Here is a 17,341-nt window from a genome sequence, read left to right as displayed (position 1 = left end):
GAGGATGTCTTTAAGATTCACGTTTTTCTCGTATTACTGAAAAGTGATCATTGTCCTAACAAAGACCGTGTGTCCTGGATCTAATTACTAAATTGTTACATTGTTTCATAATTCTTGTTAGCTGCTTTGGTGAAAGGGTGAGTGAAAACAGCCAGCTCCTCTTTCCGCTTTGATATTTTATTGTCTATGATCTGTACCACCCTGAGGAGCAATCCAGAGGGGCCGAGCTTCACTGGCTGGGGACAGGCATGGTTGTGGGGCTGCTGGGTCTGGATGGAGGTGGTTGGGACCCTGACCCCGTGTGGCTGCTGGCCTGGGCTGGGAAGGGACCCTCATGCTGGCAAGGGGGCTGGCTGGGACTTCCCCGCTGGGTCTCATCCTCGCCCTGTGAGGCCCCCACGTCAGCATGCCTGCTTTCCTCAAAGCTTGAAAAGTGTTTGGGCTCTGAAAGGGTAAAGCAAACAGCAAAAGTACAATGCATTCATCTCCAGAAGTTTCCACTCCTTCAGCTAGGAGGCTGCAAGGCACCTCCCTTGTTAGAGTTTAAGTCATCAGAGAAATGAGCAAAACAGATGTGTCTTAAAATGCAATGGAAACATTATAAGAAAACGGTGAGGACAAGTTACAGTAATTTGTGACTGTGGGTTTTTTTGTGTGTGTGTGTGTGTATGTGTGTGTGTGTGTGTGTGTGTGTGTGTGAGTAAAATCACTGAAAAAGCAAGATTATCCCAATCTTTTCAAGAATCCCTGCAGTGGAAACTGCTGGAGAAGTTTCTATCTGTAGTGGGGCTCACAGGGCCCAGCTCAGGGGTCCCTGTAACACCTGCCTGCTGGTGGGACTCCTGCATGTAGTAGTTGCTCAGTAAATCCCTCCTGAGGGGTCATCACAGAGTCCCAGTTCTTCCTTGGAAGCCGAGTCTTGTCAGGTTCAAAACAGAAGGACAGTAATTATATATTGTCCCCCACCTCAAGTTAGCATGGATTAAGGCCCCCATGAAACAGATCCATCAAATTGGTTCTGGGGAGAACTGCAGTTGTGCACAGCCCAGAGTGGTTCACCAGCACTCACAGGTGGGCAGCCCTCATCAATGGCCAAGGGTGGCAGGGGCATTTGACGTGGGGCACCTCTGGGCCTGCAAGATGTGACTCTACCTTGAGCTCAGTTCAGATCCACTCGCTGGCCTTCATTTATCCCAGTGGATGAGCAGCTGGAGAGGGGTGCTGTGCCAACACGTGGCTCTGAGCATGGCCAGGTGTGCCTAGGCACTCAGATGGTTTCCTCACACACAAGCTCAGGGACCTGCTGTTTCACTGCTGAGCCCTGGCTTCTCCATGGTTTGAGCAATTAAATATGTACAAGATGCTTAGAATTGTGTCCAGCTCTCAGTGTCCTTTTGTTATAATGCATGCCATCCACATGGTACTGCAAACCTTAAAAAAATTGGTTTCCATCTAAGCCTATGCCCCTTGCAAGCCCCTAGTTATGATTAAACATTGTCATTCTTGAACCTATGGGAGCCCTTTTCCCAGTTAGTAAATGATGTGCCTGACTTGAGTTGCAGGACCTGACCGATTCTCTCCATCCTTCACTTATTCACTTCCTCATTCATTCAGATAGAACAACTGTCCCTGACCAGGTCACCATGGGTGTTGGAGGACATGCTGCTGAACAAGATGGGTCCCTGTTGTGGAACTAACTGGGCATCTTTAGCAGCTGTACCCATTCAGAGGACTCAGACCCCCGTCATGGTCCCTGGGGGAGACAGCCCCACAGACCTGTCCCCCTGGGAAGGCAACTCTGACAAAGAAAAATGTCAATGGCACATCCCAGGAAGATTCTAAAAATGCTCGGCAGAAAAAGGCATGGTGGGGCACCTGCTTGTTCTGGAAGCCATGGGTCTGGGGCAAGACAGTGAAAGCTGAGAACTGAACACCAGGCAGACTCTCCAGGCTGCCCCCTCCCAGGCCTCAGCAAGATAGACCCCTGCAGATCCTTGAGAACCAAGACTGGCTCCCTAAGTAGGCTAATTTGCATTTAATAGGGGCACAAATTGCAGCAGCCACTAACCATGGCAACAAGAAACTATATTAGCTGAAATTAAACATGGGGGGGTGTAAAAAATGGAAATACCTGAGAAGTGCAGCCAGCCCTTTCTTGGCTTGGGGGTAGAGGGAGGGTGAGCAACAGGGTCAGAGTCATGGGTATGTGCAGAAGAACTCACACCTGGTTTAATTCCAGGCTGCTGCCATCTTGAAATATCATTAATTGTTGAATAAGGTGACGGTGTTTCCATGGCACCAATCCCTGAAAGCTTTGTAGCTGGGCCTGACGAGGGACTTCGATTGCCCATCCTGTCCTGTGCCTCCAGGACTCCTTTCCAATGTCCTCTTCCTCCTCATCCTATCCCACTTCTCAGGTTGGTGATCAGTGGTGTATTCTTTTTCTTTCCCTATTCATCTGGCCTTTTAATTTAAGGTATAATGTGCAAACAACAAAGTTCACAAATCTTAATGACTTTTATCTATAGTTGAACCCTTGAAAGGTATTAAGCAATCCACTCCCCACCCCAAAAGGCACCCCTGTGTCTCCCAGGTGCCCACCCTCCAGATTGCTATCACCACAGGTATCTTTTGTGGCAGTATTTTATCTCAGAAAGATGTTCTTATTAAATTTCCCAACTTCTCTTGTGGGTTATTCAGGTCTCTGGAAATTCAGGAAATCTCAAGAGGAGACATACAAGATAGAACTACTTCAAATAACTCCCTGTTAAAAACACCCAAGTTGGAAAAGAATCTAAGCCCTTTGAATGATGGAACTCATGGTGCCATCATAGAGGACCATTTCTGCACTGAGATCCTTTGGGCGTCTTAGGCAATGCTCTCAGGGATCTGGAATCATGTATTTGCAGATGATGTATTATCTTAAATTATCTTAATTGTCTCATTAATGTGAACTTGATATAAAGTAGCCTCCTGAAGTACATTACCAAGGAGGGAAGGAGATTAATAACCTAATCAAGCATTTGGAAACAAGTGCCATGCCTCATGCAAAGAGTACTCTGAAAACCTCATTTTAAAATGTAATTATATTGATTGGAAGGACATATCCCTTTGTTTCAGAGAGTGGATCATATAGTTTGAGAGCATTTAGCTGAATTGATAGAATTATATTTAAGACGCTGTCTTCCAAATTGTATCAAAATGGAATGTTCAGGCTTTTACTGAAGAAAGCATCTGGATTCTGGAGCCTTCTGCTGTGTGAATGTTACTGTGGGGTGAATACTGAAGGGACCTCTGCAGCTGGGGCGTGGATGAGGCCCCTACAGGGTTAAGCCCCACCTATGGGTCTGCAGGGAGACTGAGCTTCCTTCCCTGGATGGCGCCTTTCCTGTTTGGAACTAGAAACTTGACACATCTTTAAAAATCTTTCTAGTGTCATATTTGGGTTATTTGAGGGAGGGTTGGGTTTTTGGAAACAAGTCATTTGGAGCTAAGACTAGGAAATGAAAGGCTGGGAAAATAATTCTTCAAGATAATACTCTGGACACGACAGTGAATCCTCAAAGCTGTGAGGCCAGTTCCCTTGCAGGGCTGTGAAAGCTCCAGCCCTGCCCTACATAAAAATGTACAATCTTCTGTCAGTTAAAAGAAAAGTTAATTAATTTAAAAATAAAATATGCCAATTATACGTATTTAAATCATTGTTGTAAGATAGTGGATTGTGTGTAGGTGGTTTTTCTTTCTTTTTTTCCATTTTCAACATGGTTGTTTTGATCTCGTAGTAAAACAGACCCTGGGAATTCTGTGCGGTGACCCTAGAAGGCACAAAGAGCCACGGGCTTCACCTGGCCACACAGGCACAGCCAGCATCTTCAGGACGTGCCGTGCGTGAACCAGACAGCCACAGACCCCAAACAACCTTGGTACCTCTGACCGCCTGCTGAGGGCCTGCACCTGCTGTAGCCTGGGGCTGTCCCTATAGAGATCCTGAGAGACACAAAATGTTTATGAGGTGACAGGAAACCCTAAGAAACAAACTGAAAGGATCCCTATGCTGGATCCAAAAAAGTAAGCTGTTGTGTCAGGGTGGATTCTGGGAGGAGGGACCCTCCCTTTGTGTCCAGCTTAATCTGTGTCTTTGTGAACACTACAGCTCCCGGGGACAAAGCAGAGAAGCCAGTGAGAACCAGGAGGGCCCCTCTGCGTGGGTGACTGATGACACCACTCTAGATCCGAGGTAACTATGACTGAAGAGACAATGGGTGTTCTAGAAGCCTGGATCTCATTAGCAAGTTCCTAACAACAATGGACAGTGTTTGCAAAGTCTGAAGGAAGACGAGGCACAGGGCCTCCAGTGAGGGCCTCACCACATCCCACTCTGCAGGGCAGGGGAAGATGGACCTCAACGCCTCAGGTGACCCTCATGAGGGTCCACCATACACAACGCTCACAAGCATCTCAGCTTCCCATCTGGCCTCGTGGACAGGGTGACTTCTGAAGCAGCCACTCTGCTGGGTCCTGTGGCTCTCACTCCTCCCCAATGTCATTCTAAAATCAGTCTCACCCTACCCCATTGGCCACCCTCAGGAGATCTGCTGCCTTCTTGGGTGGCTTCCTTGGACGTGGAAGATGAAATCCCAGCTCTAATGCAGGAGTTCGCCAACTCTGAAGGCTACCGCCATCTGAGCTCGGGATGGGAGTCTTTGCCTTGTACTAACATGATAGGAATGCGCCTTACTCACTCAGAGAAATGTGTGTTCTCCAATTTTTGTTTTTCAAAACATGTAGCTCTTTTGATCTGTTTCCATGTCCTATGGAGCTTGAGATAAAGGGAAATATTTACGTAATTTGAGAAAAACACGATGATGTGACTGAATGGTAAAAGGAAAATAGCCTCAGGAATATGAAGGGATGTTGGGGACCCTGGCAGAGCCAGAGAGTTCATGCTCCTTCCAAAAGGAACGTGGTCATGACCGACTACCACCATGGAGAAAAATGGACCCAGTGCTGTCTTATTTTCAAAGAAGAGCCGAAGATCTGAATATGTAAAATATTCCCATTTTAGAACACATTATTTATCTGTTTTAAATATACTTCTGAGGAATTTCAAGACAGACATCACATCAGTTATGAGTCTTTGTTTGGATTCCTCCAGAAACTGAGTTTGAGATGAGCATTTGAAGGTAAGGGGTACATTAGAAAAGTGACCCCAGGAAACACTTGTTGGGGAGTAGAGGTTGGGGGGGACCAATACCAGGTGTGTGTATTTCCAGATAAATGCTGTAGCCCTCATAGGTGCTGTCCCACCACGGATTGCTCAGAGATAGTGCGGGTTGGTGTTTTCTGGTATCTATGTGAAGAATTCATTTCTCTTGTCAAATTGTAAAATATAAGGAATAAGAGAAGCCAAGCATGGTGGCGCTCAACTATAAGCTCAGCTACTTGGGAGACTGAGGCAGGAGGATTGCAAGTTTGAGGTCAGTCTCAGCAATTTGACAAGATCCTGTCTCAAAATTTAAAATATAAAAAGGTTTGGGGTATAGCTTGGTGGTAAAGTGCTGATAGATTCAATATTCAGCATCAAAATAAATGAATAAATAAATACTAAAAAATAAAGCAATGAGAAGCCCATGAGAAAACATAAGCCTCATTCTTAAGTTCTCATTAGCTTCAATGGGCGTAAATTAATATGCCAAGTTGCTGTCAGTTTCCAAATGTTGAACTCCGTTTCAGAACTCAGCTCATCACAGGTTGGTAACAAACAGCTCAGAAAACCTGACGACATAGGTGCTGGGACCATGTTCAGAGCATCAGGACTGTGCAGGATGCAGTTCAGGGTCATCCCATCCACAGGGAGAGAGATCAGGGGTGTCTCCTCACCCCTGTCTACCTGAAATGTATTAGGAGCTGCTTCCAGGGTCCTTAGCCCTCTGGGTGTCTAGGTGTCCCCCCGCAGCTAGGCAAGCCATATGTTCTGCACCAAACACAGTCCCACAGTGGAGAGCAGCATGGATACTGTAGGAAGCCTTCAGTGTAGACCTCAGTGCTACGGGAATGTGCCAAATAGCCTCATCTTTCCTCAGCGTGGCTCGGTTCAGCAGAATCAGCACACTCGATTTCTTTCTTTCAACCACCTTAGAATGAACTCATTTTCATGAGAATTGTATTATTTAAATAAATATAAAGTTTAAGCTCTCTATTTCCTCTCCCTAAATCATACCACTGAGTCCAACGCATAAAGACCACTTCAAAATCTGCCTCTGAAGATCTGTTCTCAGTCGTGGATCCCTCCTCTGTTCGATATCAACAGTGGCAGATGATAAACTCTGTTCTACAGGGTGACACCTTCTTTACTAATAGACCATTAAGCTGTCTGAGACCGAGTTCCCACCGATTAAACAGGAAATGCCATCTGTAGAGTCTGGTATCCGTCCAGGGTCTGCACAGGACGGGTCCAGACAAAGAATAAAAGGCCTTTCATTTGTACCCTGTTTCTTTAGTCTTCAGGATGCTTTTATATAAATAATTGAAAGAGGGCCTGGCCATAACTCTGTGGGATAGACCAAATCGAAGGTGGGAGGTCACCCCTGCAGACTAGGGCACAGAAATGGGACAGCAAAGGGACTTATGGGGACTATGTTTGCTGAGGTTGGGTCCCACACCCTTGTCCAGTGCCCTTTCCTCCCTTTAGTCAAAACCAGGCCTCATGTGAGTCTGCTTGGACGCGGCAGCCCCAGCACCCCTGAAGCCCAGGAGTTTCCAGTGAGCTCTCTGCTCCCCCCAACAGGAAGTCGCTGCTCCAGATTGACAGCATGTGACAACTCCACCCTTTGTTGAGCAGCACAGGCCCCGACCTCACCCCCAGGTTGCCAGGGTTCAGTCCATCCATACCTTGTTGTCACCGATGAGTCTGACAGAGACAGAGGGGTTTAATTAAAGACATAATTGGTCCCACGAATGGAAATCCAACAGAAGTGCAATGAATGGGCTCTGTGGCTTGTAGACATTCGTCAGCTCTCGGGGAACAGCCCCCTTCCTCAGAAGCTTGAACGGCCCACGTTAGTGCTCCTCTCTACCACAGTGGGTCTCATCTGCACTGCTTTTGACTCACCCCTCCACAGGGACATTGGGACGTTTTTGGTTGTCTCACCCGAGGGGTAGGGGTGCTGCTGGATCTGTGGGTAGAAGTCAGGGATGAGGCTGAGCAGCTGACTGGCAGCACAGACCCCCCAAAGAGTCACGAGGCCCCGGCTGAGAAATGTGGTGGCCTGGCTCACTGCACAGTGCCCGTGAATCAAAACAAACAAAGTCACACCCCAGAAAAGTGGAAGAAGAAGGGGGCATGCAAGCACAGGAGGCGAATGAGGCTGGGGTCTGGTTTCCAGGCCTTTGCAGGGGAAGGAGGGCTCCTGCTGGGGTTCATCTGTCAGTGTCTTTACCTATCTGCTGCAACTAGATGACTGTTTTGTTTTTCAATGGAAGTTTAAGCCCTTACCTTAGGCAAACTGCATTGAAATATGGATTGGGAGGGAGCAGGCCCCAGCCCCCTCCTGTTCGACTGGCTGCTGGGCCTAAGACGGCGTTGGCCTTTCTTGCCCTAATGGTTCAGTTCTGTTCGATCGTCTCTTATTGAGCGTCTACTGTGTTGGTCACCACAGGCCCCTGGTGGGTGGAAGAACTGGCAGAGAAGATGTGGGGTGAAAGGACGTGGGAGGAGGGTGTGGAGAATGGGTCTCTGAGCAGGAGCTGTGGAGGAAGGAAGGGCAGGTGGCCAGCCAGGTGTTTCTCCAGGGCCCACTTCTCTGAAGCCCAGAGGTCTCCAGGAAAGAATCCTTTCCCTTTTCTTCTTCTCATGCCTTCTCCTTCCACCTGCTTCCAGAAACACTGGTGCCAAGAAGAAAACTAAAGACTTTAGGGTGCTGGCTCCCCAGAGCCCGGCACCAGGTTTTCTAGATTCTTAATTGGAGAAATAAAGGCAATCCTGCCTGCCTCCTGCCTTCTGTGTAAATGAATACATTTCAGCAAACTATTTGAAGACACCCCTGAAGATACAATTGTTCCGGCTGAAATGGACCATCATAGGCTCACTGCGTGGAGCACATCTCATTTACTCTAATCGAATTTTCAGACACTAACTTGATTAGTGTGAAAATGGAGGCCAGGTGTCCAGCAAGGGAAGCGTAATGATGTTAATGATATTTACTGTGTCCAGATCGTCTCCCTTGATCTGGGGCTTGGGAAGAAGCCTGGGTGGTTGGTTATCAGATAAACCTGCAATGAAGGTGTGGATCCTTCAGTGATCAGATGTTCTGAGACAGAGAGAAAGTCTCCTGAGAGTCCACCAGGAGATTCCCCAACACTAGGCGGTACGGGTGCCTCCTGGTTCCTAGCCCTTGTGGCTGGAGTCACTCTACTTTCCAGGGATCAGGTGGGATGGGTTTTGGGTCCTGAAGCAATGACTTGGCTCCAGTTGGTTCCTTCACATTGTTAAGGGAATGACACTTTTATTTCAGTGTGTTGCTTAATCTCAAGGGACCATACAAGAAGGGAAGCTCCATCTGGAGGGACTCCCTTCAGCCAGACGTGCACACCAGGGTGGCCTTATCCAGGAAAGGGCTTCATCCAGAGACAGTGACACAGGAAATTGCAATTTCTCCCCTTTCAAATGATCCATTATCTGCAACATCTTAATAACACAAACAAGGGGCCAGTAATTTGAGCCTGGTAATTAAACAGAAAAGGAGCAACTTAGCTCAACGGTGTCCTGCAGTAATAGATTGTGACATATAATGACACATGAATGAAGGGAATGGGTGTTAGGGGTGACAAGGCAGATTGGACATTGGACAGCCGGCCCTGAGCTTGTCTTTTCCCCACAGCTGCAGAAGGGGTTGTGTTCAAGTAGGATGGCTTTTGTTGGCGAGGGCCTCTGCTGGGGCCTGTGACAGCCAGCCCAGGCAATCTCATTTATCCAGACTGTAAAACAATTAAGTGAAAATGAAATGTCTGTGTATTTCCATTTCTTTTAATACTGGCAAATGTGAAATTTCCTGAAAGGCTTGCCTGGAAAAAGAAGTGAGTCTCAGCTTCTAAAACGATGGGGTGGGGAAGTTCTTGAGACGCTCCTATATGAATTGGGGTCCTGAAAGGCAGAGGAAGGTGGAACTCCACAGGGAACTGGAAAGAAAAGAAAAGCAACCACCTCAGCCCGTTGTTCTTGCTACACTTACCGTCTGCCCAGTTATGCGATCCTTGGGACCTGGCCCAGGTGGAGGAGGGCTGTATCGGAAAGAGGATGGTAAATGTTTGGTTTATCCAAATAGCAGGCTTTGTCAGATACCTAGGGGTGTCTGAGCTGTCATCTCCCTGCTGGATTCCAGCTCCTTACCTGTCGAGGCCTCCCCGCAGCCCGTCACAGGGCCTCTCGGCTGTGCCTCCTGTGTCTGTAGCCTCATGTGTTATGGACCTCCAGCTATCAAGCTTGCTCTTGTTTTTTTTTTTTCTTTTCTCATCAGAGATAACCACACAAACAATTTCATTTGTCTTTCATGCAGAGAGAGAAATAGGCTTAACATCCTCAAACACCTGTATGTGGTTATCTCAGTGTTCTTTATCTCTGAGTCTGGAGAATTTTCCACTGAATTTTTGATGTCCCTTTGTATTAGCCACCATGCCCCAATGGCTCTTCCTCCTGCCTCCCCTCCATTCCCACCCACCTGGAGCCCTGTGCCTTCCCGTGGATGTCCAGTCTTCCTATCTCTGTCCCCACCCCAACTGTCTAGCCAGCTCCTTGCTTCCTTCCAGAGTTGAAAAAAAAAAAAAAACAAACTTTTGCCCCTAATTTTCCAAGCCCTGAGTGTGTTGATCTTTGTTTCAGTTTTGCTGGTTAAAGTCTAGGCCACCAGCATCCAGCACAGCCAGCCTGCATCAGGTGGCAAAAACAGACAGGAGCAGAGCTGGGGCACCTGGCTTGGCCACCCTTTGCAGCCCAGGGTCTGCTGTGCCACATGCAGGCAGTTTTCTCAGCTTCCCCTACATGGAGCAGAGGACAGTGGCACTGCAGTGGGCACTTCAGATAGATGCTCTGGAAATGGAAGTCTCCTCTGGCTTCTTCCCATCAAGTGAGGACGGACATGAGTCTTGTAAATGCAGTCCTGGTGGAATGTTGCTTATCATGGTCCACTGGGCCAATAGACAGCCCCCAAAGGGTCACTGTCCTGGTTCTAGTCACATATTTTGGTCGATAGTGGTGCCATCCCACATCATCCAGGTAAGAGGCATCTTAGTGGCAATGGTCAAGAGACTACTCTGAAGTTTCATCCTCTCTGGGACAGATGTTGCTTCCTACCAGGAGGTGGTACTAGTGATCCCCTTCAGGATCTAAGAGATCAGGGATGAGAGTTCCCACCATATCTCTTTGTGGCTCATCATTCTGGCACCTGTGGAAATGGAGATGAGTGGACAGTACCCTGAGCTTGCCCAGGCAGTATAGTAGTCCAGAGTCTGATTCTGGGCTAGGTGTGTCCCCATTTCTAGATCAGATTCATATGGCAGGCAACCACTGGTGGGGCAAATGCATTCTTCCCCAACCCAAGCAAAGGAAACAGAAACCGTTTGCCTTGACATGCAATGGACAATAATGTACATTTGAGGCTTCCCCCAGAGTTGGTCACCTCTCCAACCTCTGTCCTGACACTGTCAGGACCATTCAGACCCATGCAGAGTCTCACAATGGTGCATTGCATTGATCATGCCAACAGAACAAGAGCAGGTTGACCGCTGGAGGCCTGGGACCTGGCCACATGCTGCAGAAGGTTGAGGGGAGCACAGTTGATTCAGGGACCATTATCCTCTTAAAGCTCTGGGGTCCGGTGGTCAGAGGCATGCCAAGCCACTCTTTGCAGAAGAAGTCATAGAGAACATCTGTCCCCAGCTGGCAAGAAAAAACAACAACAACAACAACAACAACAACAACAACAAAAACAGCTCCTGGTGTGTCCTGGAAGGGATAGATTGGCCAACCTAGGGCACCACACTACTGTAGGCTATGCCTGTCCATCACACTTGGTGTGCCTCACCAAGTCATGAGCTGTGTGGAACCCCAACAGTCTTCCCTTCGTTCTTTGGTTCCCTCCTTCCCTTCCTCTTCCCTCCTTCCTTTTCTGGGTCCTCTGTTGGTCACCTGGTTTGTCACAGTGGGAAAGTCTCATTCCCAGAGTTCTGAAACCTCATGGCTTGGTGCAGAGTGATTGCACGGTTACACTGAAGTAAGTGGTAGATTCCACAGAATTGATGGGGTCCTGGTGACTTAATTTTTAAAGTACACTTTTTATTTTTAAATTTGTGAAAGGAATGAGGAGGCTTCTTACTTCCACCAGGAAATGTGATCAGCAAGTGCTCTGGTCACTCTTTCCTCCCTGTCAGCTCCAAGGATTCCGAAAGGCCTCAAGCTCAGTTTCTGAGGAGAAGCCTCACTCCACCTCTGCTCACCCCTGCCACCTAGGCACATCGTTCCTTGCTCTCAAGGGCTCAGAGGGAAAAGCCCCCATCTTTCTGCCCTGGAAGGGGGTTTTAATTGCCTCTGTCACCAGTCTGAACGTTCGAGCAGGTAAGTGCCACATGAAAACTGCTGTGGTTTGTCTTTTGAATCCTTTCCATTTGGCTCTGCTGTGATTTCACCAGCTCTATCAGACTCGGCTCTAGAAACTTCTCAGAAAAATATATATATATATTTATTTATCCAGCCAGTTTTTCACTGCTGATCTTCTTGTAAACCAGCCTGGCTTGGCCTGCTTTGATTTCAGAGGAGGTCTGTGGGGGATGGGAAAAAAAGTATCTACTTTTGCTCACCCCTCTTTTCAAACCCTGGATTTGAAGGTTACATGATAGAAGAAAAAAAAAAGTATTTTAAACACACACAGATTGGTACCAAACCTTTTCCACATTAAACTGTGCTTTTAAAGTTCTGCTTGCAAATAAATGCTCAAAAAGCAGGCCCTGGACTGAAGGACTGTTATGACAAGGCTGTGGACGTCCCTGGTTTAGAACAAAAGCTTCAAGATGTACCCCAGGGGAAGAAAGGGCCTCTGGAGCCACAGTTTATCCAATACATTGGATCCAGATTTCATGCGCCACAAAAATGTCATCCCTGAGACCATGTGCAGAAGCATGTTTTCTTCAGAGTGTCTAAAGTGGAGATTTAAGTATACAATGAAGACAATTAGATGAAATTTGGAAAATGTCAAACCCAGGAGACCTAAGGCAGCTTCAGTCTGGGGCTGGCTCCCGGAGGGAATTCAAGCTCACGAGCAGGGCGGGGAGTTCCTAAAGGGACCACCACTGCCCAGGACCAGGGGGGTCCAGAAATTTGAGTCAATTAAGTGGGGATGGACTGGACTATTTTTTAAAAATCTAATCTTAACATGCCAAGGTGATAGCGGCAGTCCAGGCCTGTCAGTTTTTGTGTGCTTCCGTGTGAGCAGGAGCAAGAGGCACATTCTGCCTGCCTTCTGTGACACTCCTAATACAGCCCCCTCTCTGAGCCACCTCGGTGCTGAGACCCAAGTGAAGGGCTGGTGGGCCTGAGGTTGCCCAGAACGCAGCCCTGGGCACAGAGCCAGAGTGGGTATTTGTGTGTGTGCAGCTTCAAGGCAGAGAACTCCCAGAAGACAAACACAGGCTGAGGAGTGAGAGGGCTGGGAGGACCCACAGGGGACTTGAACCTGAGCCCCTTCCTTGACTGCTCTTCACCAGGAACCCAAGGGTGGGAGCCCTCCGACCCATCATGTGTCCATCCCTTTACTCTGTGTCCCACAGAGTGTTGTCCTGGTGAGGAGGGCCTCCTCCCAGTCACCCCCAGCCAGGGCGGCTCCCATCCGCCAGTGGAATCTCCTTCCTCCTTTGTTCTTTTGAGGGGATGGGAGCTATTACCAATGGAACCCAGGGGTGCTCTACCACGGAACTATGTCCCTAGCCATTTTTGGTTTTTATTTTGAGATAGGGCCTTGCTAAGTTGCTGAGGCTGGCTTTGAACTTGTGTTCCTCCTGCTTCACCCTCCAGAATCACTGGCGTGACCACCGCATCAGGCTGGTCAATAGAATCATCCAAACAAGGGTGCATGAGTGACTGTCAGTCACTGGCATCTGACAGGTAGTGGGGCTTCGGGGCACCCCCATTTCTCTGCACAGTTCTGGCATCTTTGCTCCCATGACTCCAAATGCGGCCAAAGGGCATCAACTTACATCGGAACCTTCCTCAACTGAGCTTTTTGGGTTTGTCTCTTCTCAAGTCAGTTCTGTTTGATCCTTCCAGTATTTGTTGAGGTCCCTCGAATAGCCACTGATGTCTCTGCTCCAGGAAGATATGAAGCCATCTGGCTTTGTCTCCAGTTAGCTATGTTGTGACAAATGACAGCTCAAAGGTTTTGGCCAGCGCGGAACATGGTGCAAAGTGGCCTCATTAACAAAGTATAACGCCGCGTGTGCAGAAGCAATCCATCTCAAAGGTGCCGCATTAATTAGAAATACCTTAACTTCACACAAGGCTGTGGCGGGGGCCTCTGCCATCTGGATACAAGAAAGAGACATTCCAATGGCCCAGTTCACCACCATGCTTTGCAAAACTTTGGTATTTCAGTGTCCCTACCCAACAGAGGCCCATAAACCTTAGCCTGGTGCAAACTTCTCCACCAAAGTTCCTATATAAAACTTCTGCGCTGTGTGAGCGGCACTTCTCCAGGGAAACCAAGTGTGCTTTCCGCTGTGGCCAGGAAGTATGGGAGGTTAGGGAGAATTCTTTTCTTGCCAGACCAGAAGGAAAGGCGACGTTCTGAAGAGCTGGTCTTGTCCTAGGGCCATGGAGGTGTGGGTCTGTGCCTGACCACCTGAGAGTCTCAGCTTCACCCATCTGGCTTCCATGCCTCAGGTGTCTCCACAGGACAATGACAGGAGAGGCAGGTGGGATGGTGTGTGCCTGTGTGTGAAACGCTGGACTTGGGTCTGGGCTGCCCCACTTTCTAGGCCAGCAGCGCGGCTACACAGGGAGCAGTGTTGGAAAGGTGAGCAAGATCAGGTATGAATGGGGTGGGGCAGTTCGGGTGATCCCAGATTCAATGTCCCAGCTCTGTCAGTTATTGGCTGTGGATTTGGGGTCATCCCCATCACCTCTAAGCCTATATTTCCTCATTTGTAAAATGGGAAAAATAATAGCAAGCTTCTAGTACTCACGTGCGAGTGCAGTCCAGGGTATAGAGGCCCCTCTTGGCCAGCGCCAGCTATTATTAGTGTGCAGGGCAATATCACTGGCCTTCGGTTCCCATGGGACTCAAAGGCAAGATCCTGGAAGGATGGGTCTTCTTCCTGAGAGTTTACTTCACATATGTATTCTGGAACTTTCTCATCAGAGGGTGTTGACATTTCAGCTGCTGGCCTTGACCTCTGAGCAGAGCCCTCTGCAAAGCTGCGGGTGGGAGGACCCACCTGGGAATTGGGCTTGTCTGGACTCCTGCTTCGGGGAGCCCTGTGCTCACTGGGGTCAGTCCAGCTTTCTTTATGGAAACGTGGCCTCTCCCTGGACTGGGCAGCTAAGAACAACACGGACTCCAAGAGAGCTTCTGTGTCTCTTTCCGGAAGGCCAGGAGGCTAAGAATGTAAGAGTGTAGGTCAGTGGGTGACCTCAGAGCTCAAAATTCCCGTGGATTCTGATTTCCCTGCTGATAAGATGTAAAGAACATAAAAAAAGTTCCTAGAGATAAGGGTTAAAGGAGATTCCCACGCCAAATCTCTCTCAAATGCTGAGAGAAAGATTCAGAAGATGATACCATATGATTTATAAGATGATAAAATAACCTTGCCTTTTCTCCTCCTGGGGTTATGTTTCTTCCATCTTTGATCCCAGTTCTATCTCCATTCTCAGCTAACATATGTTTGCATGGGTTTAATTAGGATGAAACATTCATGATTCACCACACTTTTTGGCAAATGAAGAAAACGAGCACAGAAATTATGGCAGGAAGCCGTGTTTGCCTGTGGGTCTCCATCACCTGAGGCTTATGGCCAGTCGGCGGCCCTGGGCTTTTGCTGGAAAGAGCAGAGCAGGGGTGACCCCCAGGAGCGGGATGCTCTGGGAGTGAGCAGCACGGCCCTCGGCCCCACAGCCTGGGCTCTGTCCCACCGACCTGACACATTCTTCTTTTGCAGGCAGGCAAAGGCAGGGACACACTTTGGGACATCCCTCTGATGCACCAAACAACTAAATCCAGATATTCTATAGAAATGTGGTACAGCGAGTACTATAGGTGGAGTTTTTCAAGGCTGCTATAATTTGGAGAAGATGATGGATAGTGAGCTTCTGAACGTAGCTGGCATGGGTGGTATGCGGCTTCCATAATAACCAACTGAGTAGCAGCTCCAGCTCCAGCAGATGGCAGGGCCAGGGCCTTGGAGCACCAACCCAAGCCTGCTCAGAAGAGGGACTGCCCTCTCTAAATATGGGGAGGCCTGGTGAGGTGGCCTTTTATGCCATTGCTTTCCCAACCAGACCATTTCCGCCCCCTGGGAGGCAGAAAGTTTGTAGACGGCTGTGAAGTGGCAGAAGCGTATTAGTATGTCACTGTTCTCAGGAAATGGGCAGTTGCCCTTTTGGTGGAGGCAGAGGGAGCCCATGCTGGGTTCTTCTTACTACTCACTTCTGACTTTGGAGTGGGCCTGGCTATGAATCTGCCCCTGCCACAGGCAACAGTGTCCAGGCATCTGGGTGAGACCTCTAAGGGCCACAGGTTTGGAATTTTTTGGCCTGCTCTTGAGCACCTCCATACCAGGGAAAATGCTCACGGCAGAGGCAGCCTCAGGAGCAGAGAAAAAATGCTGGATGGCGGGGAGGCATCTGGCGTGAACAAGCTCACCTAGGAATAAATTCAGCTCAGGCACCAAATGTGCCTGAGGAACACAGTCCAGGGTCCCGAGCGTTTGACATGGGCAAAGCGCTGGGGAGCACGGGGGCCACTCTATGCCTGGCCCAAAGAAGGGAGAGTCTGTTGGAGACAGGACCACACGCATCCCCTGGCTCCAGCAGCCTAGTCTTGAGGTTCACAAGGTCTTCCCCCGTCCATCCTTTTCTCTCTTCCTCCATCCCTTCCTCACCCCCTTCCTCCCCTCCTTTTCCTTCCTTCCTCCCTTCCTTCCTTCTCCTTCCCTCCCGCCTTCTCCCGCGTCTCCTTCCTCTTTCACCTGGAATGCTGAAGTTTGTTGTTTATATGTCGAAATCAACCAGCTAATCGTCAGTGTCTCTCTGTGCTTTGTGAAGAGTCTTGTCTCACCTGAGCTAGGTGCTTACTCACAGGAGATAAAAAGAAATACAGAAAGCCGCAGAAGCATTTGGAGGATGACCAGGCTGTGGCATTGCCTGTTAGGAACTCTAATTTGAAATCATTTCTTAAAGTTCCTGCATTCTTAGCTTCACGCTGCTGCCCGCCCTTCCCCAGCTGCCCGCACCACATGCAGCCCAGGCGGATGTTTTCAAAAGCTCCCCCGGCTCCCCAGGAGCCTCAATTACTTTCTCCAGAGCAAGGAAGGTAGAGAAAAGGCACCAAGACATTCTGGGGAAATTTTAATTAGGTACAAAAAGGCAAATGTGTATCTCAGATTTTTTTTTCAAAAACTAAGATGAAGACGCTTCCCCAGACTACCTGTTGCTGTTCCCGCAGAGGTGGGTGGTCCAGGGCCATGTACCTGAGCCTGTGCAGCCAGGTGCTGTTCTGCTCAAGCCAAAAACACACTCAAAAGATTTTCACCACCAAATGGAAAGAAAAATGTGTTTTTTTATGTCATGTTCCTGTGCTTCCCCCCGCCCCCCTGCTACTAATTACGCTATTTCAGGAAAATAATTGGAATTGGCTAGGAGAAATTAAGAATAGAAACTTGCAAATTATATAAGCTAATGAATCTAACTTTTGGTAATGAACCTAGTTGATACTTAGCACGCATCGCTGGACCCGGCATTAAGCAGAGGAGTCCTCCTGATTCACTTAATTCAACTGAACAATTCTTAATAATTCATAATTAAGTCTGACTCAGAAATGAGAGTCTCCATGGCAATATTGATTTATTTTCTTTTTGTGTCTCTGCCAAATATGGAGAATGACAAGTCTGAATCAGGAAAGCGAGTGGGCCCGGAAGATCACAGAACATGGGGGCAACACGAGGCCTGACCACAGCCTTCCTCTCTGGTCCCCAAAAAGACAAACTTTTAAGTGAACAAAACCGCGTTCAGGTCTTATGCTGTGGTTAGCTTTGAGCTTGAGGTAGCAAGGAGGAACCCATCTCCTGCCTCCAGAGAAGTTGA

Source organism: Callospermophilus lateralis, chromosome 3 (assembly GCF_048772815.1).
Source record: "Callospermophilus lateralis isolate mCalLat2 chromosome 3, mCalLat2.hap1, whole genome shotgun sequence".
Lineage (NCBI taxonomy): Eukaryota > Metazoa > Chordata > Mammalia > Rodentia > Sciuridae > Callospermophilus > Callospermophilus lateralis.
Note: the sequence above shows the minus strand (reverse complement) of the source record.